The sequence below is a fragment of the Grammomys surdaster genome, unplaced genomic scaffold (assembly GCF_004785775.1).
Source record: "Grammomys surdaster isolate TR1022 unplaced genomic scaffold, NIH_TR_1.0 125793, whole genome shotgun sequence".
Taxonomy (NCBI): domain Eukaryota; kingdom Metazoa; phylum Chordata; class Mammalia; order Rodentia; family Muridae; genus Grammomys; species Grammomys surdaster.
Genome location: NW_021620624.1, coordinates 260,034 through 276,416, shown reverse-complemented (window position 1 = coordinate 276,416; position 16,383 = coordinate 260,034). Strand labels below are relative to the sequence as shown.

The 16,383-nt window shown below is 41.2% G+C and overlaps 1 protein-coding gene across 2 annotated transcripts in view; it reads right to left on the bottom strand.

Annotated features, from left to right (window-relative positions):
* The window catches only part of LOC114640243 (gamma-secretase-activating protein), a 119,917-nt gene that overhangs the window by 5,953 nt on the left and 97,581 nt on the right, over positions 1–16,383 (bottom strand). The gene's annotated exons all lie outside the window — the stretch shown is intronic.

Genomic DNA, 16,383 nt, shown 5'->3' with positions numbered 1-16,383 from the left:
TCTCTCTCTCTCTCTCTCTCTCTCTCTCTCTCTCTCGCTTTCTCCCTCTCTCTCTCTCTCTCTCTCTCTCTCTCTCTCTCTCTCTCTCTCTTTCTCCCTCTCTTTCTCTCTGAAATACCCTGATAGAAAATAACTTAGGGAAGAAAGCAGTTTATTTCATCTTACATTTCCAGGACAGAGTTCATAGTCGCATGGGCATCAAAGCAGGAATTTACAACAGTAATCATGACATGACCACAGTCAAGAGCATAGAGACATGAAAGCATGTATACTCTCCTGCTTGGTTGTACTCAGCTTGCTTTTTTCCCTTTTACACAATTTAGGACCTCCCTGCCTAAGGAACAGTGCCACTCACATTGGGCTGTGTCTTCCCACATCGATTTACTTAAGACACAGACAGGCTCATTGGCCAACCTAATGTAGCGCTTTCCTTGCTGAGACTCTCTTCCCATGTGAGTCAACTCAATGAAGAGAGCTAACGATCACATCTCCTATCTTTGACCTTCACATACATCTAAGCTCAGTGAACTTGTGACTAGTATATTTTTGCCTGAACAGCATGAACTCAAAATCAGCCCTCTTACTTCTGCTTCTGTGTGTGTTCCCTACAGAGAAACAGAGAAGAAAAATATTGTCTTGGAATATGAATTGAAAGAGCTAACTGATTCTTTAAAGAAGCTCGAAAACAAAGTCAATGCTCTCGCAGAAGAGAGGGATGATACAATAAAGGAAGTTGAGGGCAAGCGAACCTTACTAGAAGTCAAAGAACGGGAATATGGGCAACTACTTAAGCTACTGGAAATAACCAAAGAGAATGAAGCCTCCTCACTAGCTGAAAGGTTACTTATATTTCTGCAATTCTGTTATCTACGTTTTAATCCATGATGTCCTGAAGATTCAAAACATAATCAATCAACTGTATACTGTTTCAATAGCAAGTTGTAGAATTTTAAATCAATTTTTAACCATTAATTAAATGTACCATCAAAGCACTTTGAAAAACATTCCTATTCTTTAATTAAAATTTCCTCAATTCTGTGGTTCTAAATTTAAGAATAAAATCCACTGTTGGCTGTAAGTTTATGGGGAATTATATTGCTGAAATATGTTATGTAATTCAGAGATTTGCCAATCAGTGAGTAGTATTTCTGAAATGATCCCATCATTTTCTGGATGAGGGAGATTTCATGGTATGATCCCACTCTGGAACATTTTACTTCTGAGTCATTGTATGTGTGGGTGTGGTATACACATGTATTCAGGAGCTCATAGAGACCAGAGGTCAACCTCTGTGTCATCCACCTTGTCTTTTGGGACAGAGGCTCTCCTTAGGACCTTGTACTCCCTGATTAGACTAGGCTAGCTGGCTAGTGAGCTCCAGAGATCTGGGTGTCTCCGCCTCCCCTGACAAGCAGGTTCTAGCAGTTGCTGCAGCTGGTTACATGGATACAGGGGGCTCAAACACTGTTTGTGAGGCAAGCCTTTTACCAACTGCAGACTCTTCTAGCCCCTGACTTTTTTTAAGTGCTAGAGGTTGAACCCAGGATTTTACCCTAGTAGGCAATTGCTCTACCACTGGCCTTTACTTCTTACTTTAAAGTAAAATGTCAAGGTAGGAAACTTGAAAGCCGTGTCTCCCCAGCCTATCATTACATTTAGGCAGTTTATAAGGTTATACTTCTAAATGATACCAATACATAAAAGTGGCTGCTTTGGGTATCATTTATGATTTAAGGTCGTGATGTGAAAAAAATTCTGTGTGTAAACTTGAGCATGCTGTCTTTGATAAGCTTAGAAAACTGTGTAAGACAAGTCACTTTGATCTTCATCCTTGATCTGAACAGAGGGATCTTGGACATCAATCTACGAAACTGTCTCATTGACAAGCAGAACTACCATGATGAACTTTCTCGTAAGCAAAGAGAGAAAGAACGAGATTTTCGGAATCTGAAGAAGACAGAGCTGCTCCTGAAAGTGTCCTTGGATGCTCTCACTCAGGCACAAGCCATGAATCAACGGCTTCTACTAGAGGTGGGCATGAAAATATGCCATCTCCGTTTAAGTTCAGGGCTCTCTATGAAAGTAAAAGTGATGTGCTTTTGCTGTCAACAGAAAGAAAGGGCAGTGGGTGACAATTTGAGGATGTGTTATCCTGTTAGACTGCTGGTAGCCCTGTAATATTTTCCATCTCTTTTTCTAGCCCAAGACTAGTCAAATGTTTTGTATTGATTGGCAGAGAGGTAATTGGTTGAGCCAATTTGGGAAGAGCCTAGGTAATAGGCCTGTATACAGTATATAATATACAGTACATAGTATACAATAGGGCTAAGCTAGTTTTATGGGTTTAAAGAGTCAGATCTGGAAGTTAAGGAGCATATCCTATTGCATAAATGTCTATAGTCAGTTGGCCGTCTGGACTACTAGCTAAAGGATCCAGTGTTAAGCTGCCTGACTAGTTTTGGACCACCAGAAGTGGACTCCAGTCAGAGGATTCTTGAAGTAATCAGGTATCATCTGAATACCTCTATTCCCAGGAGTTTGCCCTTGCTACCTGGGAGTCTCATTTCTGTCAGACAGCATCTGCTGTACATACTCCATGCTCATGGAAAGGCAGAGGATCTTTCAAAGGGCTACCTTCTTATGCTGAAGGCTGTGTTGGTACATTCTTTGATGAAAATGGAGTCAGTTCTCTGAGATGAGAGAGCTGATTTACACAGAACCCGTTCTCTTCAGAATTATCATGTTCTAGAATCTTGTGGATGTTCATGACCTTGGAAGTAAACAGCTATTTCTAACTCTTGTAGATATGTCTGAACCTAACCTGCACCTGGTGTTCTTCTCCTAGGTTCATAAAAAGTTTACATTGCTTGTGTCCTTTGCATTTAAGAAGTCACATAACTGTGTCAGGCCAGTGCATTGTAGGAAGAAGTAACGTGCCATTTTTAGCTCAGGGCATTTCGTTGCCAGTGTGAAGCCTTCTGGTTCTTTTCCTCGCCTGTGGTAATTGTGGAAGGATGTTATGAAATGAAGGTGCTATAAGGTGGGAGTAACACTGAACCACAGAAGTCTTGTCAGTGGGCTCAAGAGATGATGGCTCAGTGGTTAAGAACACTGGGTTCTCTTTAGAGGACAGGGAACAAGAATCCACATGGTGGTTTACAATTGTCTATAGCTCCAGTTCTGGTACTATTTCCTTTCAGCCTCTCTGCATCCTTACTTATGTATGTCTCATATAGAGCATATACTTTTAGAATCTGACCAAAGAAGATAACATCTTTTCATTCTTGTGTTTAGCTCAAATATTAACGTATAATGCAATTTCGGGTAGATTTGGACTATGGCTACTACACAACAGCAGTTTCTTTGCTTCATATGCTTATATTCTATTTTCTCTCCTTTATTGACTCTTTTAGATTCGTCAGTGTCCATTGTTCTTGTTTCCACATTTTAGATACTGACTGGTTGGGTTTACACTGCCCTTATCCTTTCAAAGATAGATCAGAAAGAATACAACAGTTATCCTTGCCTTAGTAGAGCCTGGTGGGAACTAACACTTACTGTTCCATGATGGTGCCAGAGCCTTTGAAGACCCTCACTCCATTTACCTTTCTAAGTCTAATCCCTCTAAGCATGCCTTTAACATCACTTACAAGTTATTCATATTGAAAGGTTGACTAATTACAAGATACTGCTTAGCTGAGAGCACAGCACATCAGAATGTTAAATTGGAACACACAGACTTAGAAGGAAAGAGCCCTGACTTTAATCAAGTTCTCTTCTTAATCCAATGTTATTGCTTCAGCTGAATCTTTTGAGATCTCTTCATATAGTGTGCAACATGTTTCTAGTCCATCTCCTTGTCTAGGGAGAAGCAAGCATGCCTTCTGGTAGGTCCCTGAGAGTGAGAATGGAAAATAACTGTGTGTCAGAAAATGTGTGATATAAAATATTTTCTCCTCATGAGAAGCATAGCTAAATAATATTACTTGAATGTAGAATCAATTTTGACAACTGATCTTATTACTTTTACTGTAGAAAACAACGACGTGACTCTCTTTTAGGCCCCTATCTATACCACACACTTTTTTGCCCCTCCATATACCAAATATTGTCATGTAATTTTAGATACCTCAGAATTTGGTAGTTATACTGCTATGGGCAAGTTAGGTCTCCACACACCTGAGCCAGATAGTAAATGCATAATTGGCTCTTCTACAAACTGTACACTTCTGAGACTTCATGAATATCCTGATTCTCATTTTCATGTTGTCTCTGTGATCACTCCAAACTCTCCTCACACTGCACACATTTCCTCAGGAATTAAACCACATTTGAAAATCTGTTCACATAATTTCTTGAAGAAATTGCTTCTAATTGTTGCCAATGACCTCTAACAACCAAAGGAACATACCAGTAGTTGACTAAGTTGAGTTATTTCACATTTCAACAAAGGAGAACAGACTGTGGAAGTCTCAGTAGAGGGCACTGGACAGGGCTTACAGCCTTCGGGCTTGTGATGTATGTTGGGGAGACAGTTTAAGGAAAGAGACTCTGTCATGAGTTTACATGTTGCCAGGAAATGAGAGTAATTCTGATTGACGGTATTAACAAATCATAGTAATCAAAAGAGAAAAGACTAGATGGCACAAAGCTGTAGTTGGTAGAGAAGGTTGTAAGTGGAGACTGTATAACAGTTTTGTGGCTTGGACAATGTTCATATTTTGGTTTGTATTTAAACACAATTATAGAGTGGTTTTGCTTTCATCTCATTCCAGTAAAATCATAGAATGGCTTTGTCTGAAGTTGATGTTCTGTGAAATTATTGATGTTGAACAGAATGCTAAGGCCCAGCTGTGAGTGGCAGTCCAGCTCTGTCTGGTATACCAGATGGTTGCTTCTCTGCTGCAGCCTCTGGCCTGTTCCAGACTAGTCTCCCTTCTTTAAGTACTTCCTGTCCCACACTCATCTTGGAACCCTTACGTTATCACTTCTGCAATGCCCCATCCTCTCCTCTTACATGCATTTCTTTTGCTCTCTTGGATCACTCCCTACCTGTGGGGGAAGTGTGATTTCTAGTAGTTTCTTGAGAAAAGGAGGGTGTAAAATGATTTATATGTCAAAAATGCATAATGGAAAACTATTTTTCCTTCACTATCAGCATGCATAATTAATATTTAACTGGAGGTGGAATCTTAGGTCAGAAATAATTGCCTTCAGACTAAGGCATTGAGCAGATGTCTTCTACCTTGTTGAGTCTCTTTTAAAGAGAGTTTGACGTCATGATTCTTGGTCCTTTGCTTTAAACCTTTTCTTTCCCATGCTGGAAGCTTATAGGCTCTTTTCGTTACCTCCAAAGTTTTAAAATTTGCAATGATAGTCTCACAAGTAGATCCTTTATCTTTACTTTTGTCAGAGACTCAGTTCCTTAACCATCTTGAATTATGTCATTGATTTTATCCCTTCCATTTTTCTCTATTCTCTTTTCCCCAGTGCCCTTTTGTGTAACTGTTGGGCCTTAGGAAAGAGTTCTCTTCCTTTTCTTGTTATTTTTGCATTCATTTTTGTCATTTTGATTTGCTATAAGCCCAATTACCTCAGCTTTTCCTTCTGGCTCATCTCTTTCATCCTGCTATCATAACAAACCTTTCCATAAACTCTTTGTTCTCTGAGTGTCTCATTGTTATTGTTGTTGTTGTGGTGGTAGTGTTCTCAGCACCTGGGGTTGAGTTTAGGACTTCAGACATGCTAGCCAACCATTTTACATGGTGAACTATAACTCTAGCCTGAAAGGATCTTTTCTGCAGTTTTTTTTTGTTTGTTTGTGGCTTTTTTGTTTGTTTGTTTTTGTTTTTGAGACAGAGTTTCACTATGTAGTCAGACCTGGTCTCAAAACTAGTGATCTTCCTGTGTCAGCCTCCCAAGTGCTGGGATTGCCAGTCAGAGTCCCCAAGTTTCGCTCCAGTTCTTCTCCTGTAATATTTCCTTTATCTCACGAAAGCCATTTATTTTCTTCAAATTGCCTTTTCCTGGGTTCCGTAATTTGTGCTTTTGTTTGTTTGTTTGTTTGTTTGTTTGTTTTGTCTTGTTCTCATTGGAATCTGCCCTCCAATATACTATGAGTAGGGCACTATAAAGCTAACTGGGAACTGTTTTCCAATGGTAAGGCTTTTCATGACATTGATCTGATTACACTTAAAACATGAGGAAAAGCTCTTGACTAAGTGGGGTCTGCAAAGGAATACTCAAGTTGTTGGGTTCTTAAAAATTAAACGCTATTTATATAATGACACAACTACCCATTACATTCAAAATAGCACCCACAAGATATAAAGCTCAAAGTAAATACATTAGAACCTTCTTCTCTCACTGAGTTCAAGCCCTACTACTACATTGTCAGTAGCAGTTAAGTTCTTCTCTGACCTGATGACCCACTTGTCTGGCCACTGCCCAGAGCTGGCAACAATCAGAAATAAGGACCATCAGGCCAGTCACTTTCACTGGACTTTTCAGACTTACATTTAATCCAGAAGGGAGAGCAAACAGGGAACATGAAGCTCTAGCTAGCCTTCAGCCTTGATTTAGTTAGCTGATTCTCTGTGGTCTCTGATTTACAGCAAGACCCTCCCACAAATTCAAGACAGAGTCTCAAAAATGTTAGGAAGATTTCGGATAAATATCCAACTTTATGCTGAGGTTCACTGGTCTCAACTGGGATGTTTACTGCAGGAGAACGATAGCTAACATCCTAAAATTTCAACAGTACGACTCGTGTCTCATGCATTGAAAATATCTCTAAGAATGTTGCCCAGTCATTGACAAAACCTTCTAGGGAGCAACACTGGTAGTAAAAGTAGATCAGGAAAGATTTTTTTTATTAATAATTAGGAAAGATCTTAATTATTCTGTGTATGTCTACTGTATGAATATAACAAATACATTTTAAAAACATGAAATTAAAACCAAATCTAAGAAATAAACATACACAATCATATAAAACTTGAGGACATATGCAATTTGGGGCTCAAAATTAATCATAAGTGTTTAAATCATCTTTGATCCCAAAATTGAGAAGATATTTTTGACACCTCAGTGGAGACTTCAGCATGACCTTTAGCATGTTTTGGAGATGACCATTAGAAGATTTCCTTTTGAAACACATCAATTTGGTTTGTAGCTTGGTTTTAGTGAGTAACAGAAAATTAGTGTAACTTTCCTAAACAAGGAAACATTTTGTTCACATAATAAAAAGTCTAGATATGGGTACATCAAGTAATTGCACATCACAAAAAGCCCAGGATTCTTTTAGCTCTTTCTTGGCCATCTTGACTGTATTTCTTCTTAATGGTCACAGGATGACCATTCCACAAGAAAGTGATGACTAGCTTGGCTGGCTTTGTCTTTTTATAAATATGTTTGTATTACTTTGAGGATTTGCCCTGTATTCTAACTATATTTATCCCTACTTTCCCCTCCAACTCCCCCAGATCCACCCCTCCTCAATCCTTCTTCCTCCCTCTATTTTGTGTCTTCTTTTCAAAAATCTTTTTAGAAGTCCCTGTGTTGCAGGTGTCCTGGTCCTCTGACTTTCACAGACTTTCTGGCCTCTTCCCCTGAGCCTCAGCTGGAGGGTTGTGCTGCAGATGTATCTATCAGCTGAGCCTGGGCACCCCTCACTTGGTTGTTCACTGCAGTCTGGCCAGCAGCGTCCTTCTATGATGCTCTCTGTCTGCTGTACAAAGGAGCTTCTTGATAAGGGTGAGGGTCACACTTCTCCATAGCTATCATGGCAAGTATTTGGTGTGCAGTTAGAAATTATCCTGGCTTAGGAAAGGGGTGGATGTAGGTTTTCCTCTGGGGTCAGTGACCTCATCAGTCATGAGTAGTCATGAGACAGGCATGAATTTCCTCCTATTGAGGGTTTTAAGACCAATGGGGTAGCTGTGACCACCCCAGAATATAGGGCACTATTGTACCTTTCAGAATATCTTAACTTTCTGGTCGTTGTGATTCACAGGCATGACAGCTGCATAAGACTAGTGTTTGCTTTTCTCTCTTGGCAGCTTCTTGTGTTACTAGAAGAGCTAGTCCTTAGGGCGGAGGCTTCCAGCTCAGGTCTAACTCAATTCCTCCAAGTCCTGTGTCTGAAGTGTGTTTGATCAGCAATAAGGTCTTGCCTTCTTTGAAAGGCAACCAAGGGCAACAGCAATGGCCTATAATGTTTTGGAGTGGAATCTCTTGGACTCCTCTGACCAGTGACTCAAAAGGTTTCATATACCTGATACTGGGGTTTTTGCTAGATAGTCTATGGTTTGGGAGGGAACATTGTCACCCCCAAGTACTATAACTTCAGTGAACACACACACACACACACACACACACACACACACACACACACACACACACACCATGTATATAGCTAGCTAGCTAGATATAGATAGAGACTTTATGTAATTTTATAAATAATATGATTCCCTATGGTTTTTCAAACACCAATGGTATCATTTATCCCTCCCTCTTTCCTTTCTCTCTGAGTTGACCTGCCTCCATCCCCAGCTGAGCCTCCACCGCAAGTTTTTCCCATTTCCTCTCTCACAGCAGCTGTGTCCTACTATTGCTGTCTTTGGAACTTCTGCCACCCACAGACCCTCCTCCCCCAGCCTTTCTTCTTGGCCTGCTTTTTACTTTCCTGATATCTGTGGTTACTCTGGGTTCTACACTCACATCTAATGATCCTGAGCTAGGAACTGCAGATGAGAGAGAACCTGTGGCATTTGACTCTCTGGTCCTGGGTTACCTCACTCAGTCTTTGAACATGAAAAGAGTTACTTTCTAGGGATCCTTACCCAGGGGTCTTCCCATTTCACTGGCTCACACAGTTCCCTGGCTCATGCAGTCACCCTCATCCTCTGTGATGAAGAAGTCTGAGGACTCCTAGGTACTTGCAACTTAGAGCAATAGTGAAGCTTAGATAATAAGGTCAAAGCTGGTACCCACCAGACTGTGGTAGATGAGGTTCTGCTACCAACTGCTCATCTTACCAACCTTCTCCACAAACCCTGTGTATGCAATTCTGAAGAAACTAGAGGGATGAGTTTTATAGAGAATTTAACCAGAATGCAACATACACATATGGAATGGTCAATGAAGAAAATTAACACATACATATATTGTGTTAGAAGAGCACAAGCCAGAAATTAAAATGCATGATGATGGTGTTCATACTTCATTTAGAATGGTGGAAAGAGTCAAAAAAGAATCAGCTAGGAGCTTTTGGTTGACAAACTAAGCATTCGTGATTTTCTGTCATTGTTTATAAGATTTCCTGGTCCCATGTAACACTCAGGGCTATGACTTCCAGCCCATGGGAGTAGAGCATGGAGAACAGCCCATTCTAGGTCTATCTGCAGCAGGTGATGCTTACTGCAGGGGATACTTGCTTACCTCTCCATCTCAAATCAGAGACATGGAGCTCTTCCTCATGGGCATCTCACCTTACCCAGGAAGTCTTCCTAATTATTCAAGGCTACATGAGTTTTCCCCTTCTTTGATCTGCACTCATCTATTCACTAGAAACATGAGAGTTTATACTATTATATGGGTTTCACAAAACCATGTCTGTGCTTCTTGATGGCTGTCTATGATAGTGAGGCCATGAGAATCGGGAAGCACTGGGCACCTGAGGACAGAGATGGTGATACTGGAGAAGCATTGGGTTATAGATGACGAACAGGGCACCCAAAGACCTTATTAGGTGACATTTAAACCACCTAACAGGATCTTTCCCAGTTGTGCATACTGGCTTGGGTACAACCCTGGTGACTTGAAGGATATTGTCACCAGAGGAAAAGATCCACATCAGGTCATTTTGCTTTCTTTCATAATTGGGTCCAAAGTAGTAAAGTAGGCCATCATCCCCCCAAGGCGACCTTTCCATAGGCTTGGATGCCCACCTTCTCTCATTAGCTACTATGTGATTCCTTATCAAATACTTTCCCTCAAGTATTTTAACACAGGACAAAAGTACACACTAACACAACAAAATGTATAATGGCAAAAATGTAGATGTCAACAACAACAAAAAGATTAAGGAGTTTTTCTTTAAAGAATTTTAATTTACTGATCAAAGTATCATACTGAAGTAGCAAGTTACACTCATTGTTAACCAAGAACTGGTTTTGTTTGGCCTATAGGGTTTCATAAGTGAATGCAGACTTGGTAAATATATTGCTTTCACATGAACAGTCCAACACATACAGGTTTGTCAGTTCCTGAATAATGAATTCAAGAGGCAGCAGGGTGTGCTAGGGAGATCACAGGCTCTCTGGCTGATGGTGTGGGTTTGCACCTGCACCAGTGAGGAAGGAAGTATGCCTCTCTGCTTTCCAAATCCCTGGATGTCACATGCCATTTGTGATGGATGAATATGATTATGCATCCAGGCCCTCAGACCTGGCAGTGGTCAATAAATATGTGTTAGATATTAAGATTTATTTATAAAGGATAAAACATTTGTAGCTAACGAATCATGTATTTTTGGTAGATCTTCGCATTTTACTTTGCGTTGATTTTATAAAGCACAGCCAGAATAGAAAATCCCTGTAAGATCGTGAATCATGATTTGCCTGTCATTTGAAAAATGTATGTAATGAGGTGGACTCCAAGGCATCAGACATTGTTTTCATAATAGCAGCTATTTTAAATTTTGATTTCCAGATGGAAGCTATTCCCAAAGAAGATCTTTTATTGCCTGAGCGAAGGAGAGAGCTCCACAAAGAGGTCGATCTAGCTAAGAGAAATCTGGCTCAACAGGTCAATATCAGTCACACTTTTATCTCAGAATGGAGAGTAAAGTCATGTCTCAAAAATGCTCCATAAAACCACATTAAAAAGAGAATGTGAGGGGACAGGAAGTGGGAGCGAGGGTGGGGAGGCGGGGTTGGGAAGGCAAAAAGTATCAAATAATGATATACATGCATATGGAATTGCCACAGTGGAACCCGTTCATATTTATAAAAATATATACAAATAATATACATTAATATTTAGAGTAAATATGACATCCTGCTTACGTTGGCCTATTTTTTATGGAGACGTTTACTGAGGGTTGAACGCAATGTTCAACCACGCTAGCCAAGTGTTCTATATCCATGAGTGTACACACACCACCTTCACCTTCAAGTTCATTCCCCCACTGTTGGTTTGTTTCAGAGAAAAAGAGAATGTGCTTGAAAGGACAAACCTTTCCCTGGCTATAAGGATTTCTCAAATAAAAGGCTGTTGATCACATTAAAAGTGAACCTTGGTTCATCAATGTCTGTTTTCAAATTCCAAACTTTTGACAGCCAAGCTACTGTTGAAGTGTTTTAAAACATATTTTTAAACTTCTCCTAGTCATTTAAAAGCACATTAAGGAGAAGGTCGATGGTGCTACCCCACTAGTTCCCACCCTTCATAAAATAAAGGAAAACATGGAGTTTGGTCTCTTAATAAACTCAAAAGGAAAAGGCAGGGCTCTGTGTGGCCCTTGCTGGACTCCTTCAGAAAGCGAATTCTAATCCTGTGTTTTTCAAAAGAAATCTCTGTCAGAAGCTGAGGCCAAGTTAGTAGAGCAGCAGATTGCAGAGGAAAACAAGCTTCTAAAGGAGCAAGAAAGTCTGCGGGAGCTGCTATTCAACCTGGGGCGAATGACTCAGATCAAAATGGATGAGAAAGAACAAAAGGCTAAGGATTTCCTGAAAGCCCAGGTAACTGCTTTATATGGCCACCCACTAATTACTACATGGGCTCAAGGGAGCCTTGCTTTAATGCATCAGTAATTAGAAAGTGGTAATTCCATATTTCCTTCAAATTCAGTGACCATAAATTAAATTTTCTCTAAAGGACACTCAGTCATACCCTGGAAAACCAAACCAATCCAAACCAAAAAACTCCCTCAGCATTCAGTTATCAATAGTTAGCAGTCTAGAGGAAAAAAAAAAAGCCTGGCAGTGGTGGCACATACCTTTAATCCCAGCACTTAGGGAGGCAGAGGCAGGTGGATTTCTGAGTTCGAGGCTAGCCTGGTCTACAGAATGAGTTCCAGGACAGCCAGGACTACACAGAGATACCCTGTCTCAGAAAAACCTTAAAAAAAAAAAAAAGATCACATTGATCAGAGGTCTGAAAGATGACAACTTCAATAAGAATGACGTAAGTGTCTCTAGTGGCCATGGCTGCATCTTACTATGTTTCATAGGTTGTCCCCAAGTTCATTAGAATCTTACTGCCTCAGTTTCCCAAATGCTGGCATTACAGACATGAGCCATTACACCTAGCTTTCTGGTTGTTGTTGAGTTTTTTATTTTATTTCACACATGAATTTTTACATTTCAGCGAAGATATTGGGATATTGTTAAGGAAATCAAATCAAAGGACCTTGAAATAAGGCTATACAAGAAGAGAAAACATGAAATTCATCGGAGGTAAGAATTTGGTAAAAAGGAATCATGATTTCGTTATTTGGCAGAAAGGTGCTACATACTTTTCATTTTCAAAAACCACCTCATGTTTTCACAGACTCAGAGAATTTGCCAGCTTGTATGATACAATTAGAAATGAAAGAAACAAGCTTGTTAACCTACTACACAAAGCTCATCAGAAAGTAAATGAAATAAAAGAAAGGCTCAAAATGTCATTAAATGAGCTGGAAATTTTAAGAAACAGTGCTGTCTCTCAAGAAAGGTAAGAGTCATGACCACTGGTTGTAAGCACCTATGCTTGCTTAAGAGGTCCAGGTTACCTGATAGGCCAGTTAGAGGGGCCACAGCACCACTGAGGCTGTGACAATTTTATTTATACCAATCAGGTGTTTTATACATTTATCAGAAACAGAATCTAGTGGCCATTTCCAGGATCAATACAACTGTAGTTGCCAGAATATAATAACATTTGTAAACTTTATGGGGTATATAACATTAATGCCTAAGACCAATTGTCCAGTCAAGCTTTCCTGCTTCCTTGACCTCCAAGGAACATACAGAGAGACACAAAATGTTCCTTTACTGCCTCAGGGAGTGCATGGCCTCTCAGGAACAGGAAAGGCACATTGTGCCCCTGGAGCCATGGACTCTAACCTGAAAAATCTATGACATGTGACTCTAAAGGCAGCTAGGTCACGCCAACTCCATGGTTCCCTACAGCCAGTGTCTTCCAAAGCTTTGCCTTCCATGTCTCTGGCACTCGAGGAAGAGAGCAAGGTTTTCAGAGCTGGGGCAATACCTTGCTGCAGAGGGCGGTTCTGATGCTTTAACTGGGAAGCTGTGTTTACTGACATTGAAGGACCTTGCCATCAATTTGGTTCTTCATCTATCAAAAAAGTTGCCTGAGCACAGGGCAGGATACTAAGAGTTGCAGGTGTAGGATGCAGGGAGAATGGGGGATGGGGGAGGATTCAAGAGAGAAGAAGGGCATGCAATAGCAGCAGGCCAAAAAGGCCAACCAGCCATGTCAGTTTTAAGGTAAATGGCCAATGGCCACTTTCTCGGTTGGGCCTGTAGTAGCAAGGGAAGATTTAGGAGTGCCTAGTCATTGAGTTAGCCAAAGCATTTTAAAACTAACTGGTGCGTGCGTGCGTGCGTGCGTGCGTGCGTGCCTGCGTGCGTGCGTGTGTGTGTGTGTGTGTGTTTTCTATTCACTGATCCAAGATAGCTCCTGGCTAGGAGCACAAAGCTGTGTAGACAAAACTACCCACTACTCAGGTAACAACCTGGGTGTCTGAGCATGCCTCCTGTTCTCTATCTAGAAGTCACATTTTTTTAGTGAATGCAAAGCTTAATATAAAACTATTTTTACTATGATGAACTGCTGACTTTTATTTACTCCATTGAGAAATGAAGTATAAATCTGATATTTGCATTTGAAGTTTGAAGACATATCACTTCTTGGAAATCGTCCCCTGGCTTAGGTTTAAGGCATGCATGTGAAGTGCATATGGAGAGGCAGGCTACAGCAGATCTGCTAAGAAAGGCTTCCTAGACCCAACTCCAGCTCTGTGCAGCACTGTGTGTGGGACCTTGAACAAGCTACTCTACATCTCAGGACTCTTATTTATAATCCTCGTCATTGGTGTGTAGAGCTTTCTGCTACTACACAATAGTAACAAATGACTTAGTCCCTGTAATAATCAGGAGTAATACCTGACAATTGTAGTATTGGGAATAGATTGTTTATCACATGCCAAGATCTAACGGAATCTTTCCCCCACTTAGTTACTGATTCCTTAGATGTAGCTGGATTTTTCTGTTAGCTATCATTGCCCAGCTGACTTTGAAAAAGATAATACCAAATAACACCCATTAAAAAGCATGGTTGAAAAGGGAAATTTCTTACCCAAAAGGAAATTAGAATACCATGTACCGGCTGTGATGTCGTCCAGCCTGACCCATGTTCCTTGACTGAGGCTGCAGATCCAATAGCCACTGTCAAAAGAAGCACCTCTGTCCTCAGAACTCAGTCTCCTGAGATGACAGAGCAGAAAAAGACCCTTTCACAAAAGAGTTTGGCACAGTGGTTGACACAATGATAGTATTGTCACCTGGCTAGAGGAAAGATCCCACAACAGAGAAGGTGTCCCGAAAGGCCTGGGAAGGCATCGTTCTTCAGACATCTCAGTATTCTTGAAGAAAGTAATGCTCTTTCCCATTGTGCCATTATTTTGTAAGAAAGCTGCAAAACGCCACGCTGAAGCATTCCAACAACGTGACCATCAGGGAAAGCATGCAGAACGATGTGTGCAAAATCACTGCTAAACTCCAGGAGATGAAGGAGAAGAAGGAGGCCCAGCTGACCAGCATGGACAGGCTGGCCAGCATGATCACCGTGATCGAAGAGGAGATGGTGCAACTGCGCAAGAAGTATGAGAAGGCAGTTCAGCGGAGGAACGAAAGGTAAAGGTCGCAAATGTGCTGGGCTGAGCGCCCGAGATCCTGCTGAGAGGTTGCCATGTTCTTTATCTCTTGGAGGGAGCTGTGTGCTTCGTATGAAAAAACAGACAGGCTATCTGTGGAAGGGAAATAAAAGGGAGGGTCGGGGACAGTTGAAGAGCCGACTCTTCTCTGAAACTCTAGGAGAGTGCTTCTCAACCTTCCCAATGATGTGACCTGTTAACATAGCTCCTCCAGTTGTGGGGACCACCAACCATAAAATTATTCCGTTGCTACGTCATAATTGTAATTTTGCTACTGTTGTGACTCATAATGTAAATATCAGATATGTGACCTTATGGGGGTCGTGACCCACAGGTTGAGAACCAAAGCTCTAGGCTCCCAATGAATTCCTTCTGCATCAACTGATGTAAGTCACTCTTTGTATCATCCCTCTGTCTGGGCAGGATTTGGCTTTATCAACCCATTCTCATAGTTCATTTTCCCCATAACTAACTAAGGCATAGAGGACTGACGTGTTTCTTCTAAGCTGCAAACATGTCATTAACAGTATAACTCTTTTAATAGCCTCTCCCCACCCCCACCTCAGTTGCTTGTGTTCTGAGAAATTGGTAGGTGAGATGAACGGAATACTGAAATAATTAAAATTTAATGGCGTGTGTGTTACTTCATGTAAAGCACTGGAGCACTAGGCCCTGAGGGACAAGATGGTGAAGCATTGGTACTGCTCTTGGCATCAAGGGACTTTGATAAGAAGAAGCTTTGAGAGAATAAAACATAAAGCAGGTGAATAGAGGGCTAAGGTTAGCCAGGGACAACTGCATGTGCAGCATTGGAGGGATGAGAAAGAGTCAGAAAAATTCAAGGTAGCAGTTGCAGGAATGTATGTACAGGTGGGAAGATCTTTATACACTTAAGTTCTTCAAATGGAACTTTTCCCAAAGACTGTTGAGTGTTCCTTCTGGTTTAAAAAACAAAAACAAATCCTAGCTGGCTCCTGGCACAAGCAGAAGTTTGCAGGCAAAAAGAGTATTCTGAGGCCCTGATTAGACCAAAGGTGCTGGAGGGAACCTCACTTTGTTTCTATCCAATGGCTTCCTCTCAAGGAGGGGCCTTTCCACTGTGCCTGTCAGCATGGTGACCGAGGGCAGGTTATGGAGGAACCAGCATCAGAAATGTCTACTTTTCAAAGGTCCCCATGGGCCTGGTGACACTCTCCAGACACATTCCCAGACCCCTACCCAGCAGCTTCTGGCCTTCCCTGGCAAGACTGGCCCAAGAAAAGATCTGTAGATCAGGCTTGAGTTTTTGCTTTGTTCACATGTTGGGAGTGGCCTCCTCTACCCCAGGGAAACCTTTGGGGCTTACCAAGCCACTGTGGCCAGCCTGCTACACAGCTGGCCTTAGATTAGAGATGCCAAATCTTCTTATCCCTAGGGAAGACCCAGAAAGCTTACCTAGC